The sequence below is a fragment of the Cyprinodon tularosa genome, unplaced genomic scaffold (assembly GCF_016077235.1).
Source record: "Cyprinodon tularosa strain WSP-4 unplaced genomic scaffold, ASM1607723v1 ctg92, whole genome shotgun sequence".
Lineage (NCBI taxonomy): Eukaryota > Metazoa > Chordata > Actinopteri > Cyprinodontiformes > Cyprinodontidae > Cyprinodon > Cyprinodon tularosa.
In genome coordinates, this window is record NW_024039696.1 from 882673 (window position 1) to 885795 (window position 3123).

The 3123-nt window shown below is 35.7% G+C and overlaps 1 long non-coding RNA gene across 1 annotated transcript; it reads left to right on the plus strand.

The window, feature by feature from the left end:
* The first annotated feature begins 632 nt into the window (after window positions 1-632).
* LOC119776235 lies at window positions 633-1759 on the plus strand. Its single transcript, XR_005279756.1, has 3 exons — window positions 633-683; window positions 791-854; window positions 1627-1759. It is a non-coding gene; the product is annotated as an uncharacterized LOC119776235 (long non-coding RNA).
* Window positions 1760-3123: the final 1364 nt, after the last annotated feature.

A 3123-nucleotide genomic window follows, 5' to 3' on the forward strand; every position in this document is an offset into this window, starting at 1 on the left:
CTGTATATACAGTATATCAAGATAAGAATAAAAATTAAGGTGGAAGTGTACATGTACTGTATCACACACACAATAAAAAAAGAATAAAAGATAGAAAATACAAGGAAGTAACACAGAGATTTGAGGTGACATGTACAATCAGGATGGCTTATATACAGGTGGATTGACTTTTACATTAAAGTGTAGTAGGTAAGGAACAACGGTGAGCAGCAGCATATTTATAACTGCTTTCCAAGCTCAAGTAGTTAAAACAGCAAACTTACCATAATTTCTTCCACTTTTTTGTTAGTTGTTGAAAGTCTAGCTCTCTAGTAAAAATTTACCTTACAGATGTTTTTTAAAGTAGAGTTTCCATTAAAACCTCATTATACTTCTTTTTCATTTATTTATTCAGTTACATTACCAGTACTGATTGGACATAAAATCATCCATTTCTTTTCTTCTTTTTTTTAAAAATGTTATTTAATTTTTTTGGTTTAAAGCAAAGATACCTGCAAAGACGACTTTCCAGTGCGTTTCTAGTTTTACATTTCAACAATCGATTCATGATCTTTGGCCCTGATGTCTATCCATTCAGACTCTTTTCTAAAGTTTTGCATTGTGGTCTAGATTTTTTTAAAGGCTCTCCTTGTATTTCAGCTTTATCCTACAGTTGAGACGTTCATGTTACTGCAGGTGCATAGGTAATTTAAAATGCCGTCATGACAATTCTTGTTCTTGCATGATTATTTGTCCCTTGCAACTCTATTTATTTTCCATGTGAAATCTGATAACCTGTCCTGGGTCTTAGCTGTCTCCTGCCTATGGCCCCATGTTGGTCATCCAAAGCCACAACCCTGAACAGCATTGAGCAGGTATTGAAAATAAAAGGATTAATGTTTATCCAATGTTATTACATCAATGGTTGCCATAGTAGAGGTGTACCAGCGAACTCTTCTTGATGGCTCACCAAGCATTTTTTGTTAAAATGAAAAAAGAAAAAACCTTTACCAAAGTGTAAGAGAACAAGATCAACACACTCTTTGCCTGCGTTTTTGCAGCTTTGTGACCAAATGTGATGCATGTTAGAATTTTTCAGAACAAGGATACAGAAAAACAAAATCTGGTTCTTCTTTTTTTCTTTAAATTCTCTCAAATACTACACTAACTAATGCATCAAACACTGTTTTTTGATGATATGATGATTTTCTTCAGGAGACTGAGAGATTTGCCAATGGTGTTCTAGATATAAGTTACTGCAAAACTACCAACGTGTTGCAAATCTAATTGGTACAAATGTAAGCACATAAAAAACAGACAGCAGATGGTCTTGTGCATGGCGGAAAAGGGAACTTTAAGAGATAACAGAAGCTACTGAGTTCAAGGGGACATCTGTTGATACTGAGAATCTGCTTGTGGTCCAATAAAATCATAAACACTTTGGCAGAACTCATACTGGCTGATGAACTACATCATGTGTGAACTTGCCAGAATATTTGCCTCAGCAATATATTGACCATGATATCTTCAAAAGTAATTATAAGCACAATAGTGTACGTATTGTATTTACATTTTGAGCTTGAAAATTGTACTGGGCCTCACAAAAGCATGGATTTCTGACTTTCACTCTCCTCTTTTAATCTACAGGTGCAAAGCTTTGGTAGGAATGAAAAAAATCCAACCAGCCCTAACAGAATACAAATGTTTTTTTATTCGTTACATTACACCCACTGGAAATCTATAATTGTGAAGTAGAATGAAAATGTAACATGGATCTGAATAAAAGATATCAAATTCAAAATGCCTCCTTTTACTCTGACTATTAATCTTCTTCTAAAATCAGTAAATCTTTGTGTCAGAGACAACTAGCTGCACATTCCACTAAATCCATCATCGCTACAATAGAGACAGTGATGAAAGCATTGTACTGTAGAGGTTTATTTCCACTGCATGGGCAGGAAAGATGATTAGACTTGATTAGAATGCACCGTTTCACAGCACCAAACAGAAAACCACAGCTTCCACAAGATTGTTAAGAACAAAACATAACTCATAGATTAAAAGGGCTCAGTCAAAGTTCAAACCTAAGGGAAAGTGATAGGAATTTTGGGGTTTCATGAGCTGTATGCCAAAATCGCTATTATTAAGACAATAAAATACCTAAAATATTTCAGTTAATGTGCAAAGAATCTAAAATATATGAATGTTCAAGTTTTCTCATTACATTAAGGAAAATAATGTTTTATAACTTTATCACAATATGCTAATATTTTTGAGAAGGACCTGTATAAGCTTGAGCTGTTTGAAAAGAACAATGGGCAAAATTTCAACCTCAAGATGAGAGCATTCGGTAGAGACATTGCCTCTTACTCAGAAGGGTGAATATAAAAGAACCCAGAAGGCCACAGTTTTATTTGTGACAAGTTTAAAAATGTGTGTAATTCTAACTCTACTCAGCAAGGCACTATTTTGTATTGGTTATGGAATAAAAAGACACACTATTACCTACCAGTCCACTTACTGTAACACAGAGAATATAAAGCAGCATTTGCAATAGGTCTGGACAGTTTTTCTTCCTTTTCATTGTAGCCTATCATTTACTGTAGGTTGATGCTACAGTCGCCACTTCCTACCAACCAATCGCAATCTCTGAGCCTGGCATGCCATTACAAAGCACCACCCTCTAAAATCACATCACCGAGCACGTAAAGATGTCACAGCAGGAGAGGCGGAGGAAATTGTCCCAAAGAATGGTTTTAGTAGCTCGCCAATTTGGCAATATTTCGGTTATAGCAAGTCAGAAAGTAACCAAACCACAGTGATTTGTAAAAATTGAAGTTGAACCGGTAAGAATAAACTCTGGTAACACATGCACTTGTTTTATCATCTAAGCCCCTGTGCCGTTCCTGAAGATCAGAGGAACCTATAGGAACTTCTGCCAAAACAAAGCATGCAAAGCAAGCTAAACCGGGCTTCCTTCTTTATGATAAAAACAACAAAGTGTCCAAGCCACATAAGAACATAACTCATGCAGTAACATGCTTTATAGCGATGGATATGCTGACATTGTCTGCAGTTTAAAAACCTGGCTTCAAACAGCTGCTTGACACTCGTAATTCATGACATGAAGTTCGGGGCCATAGT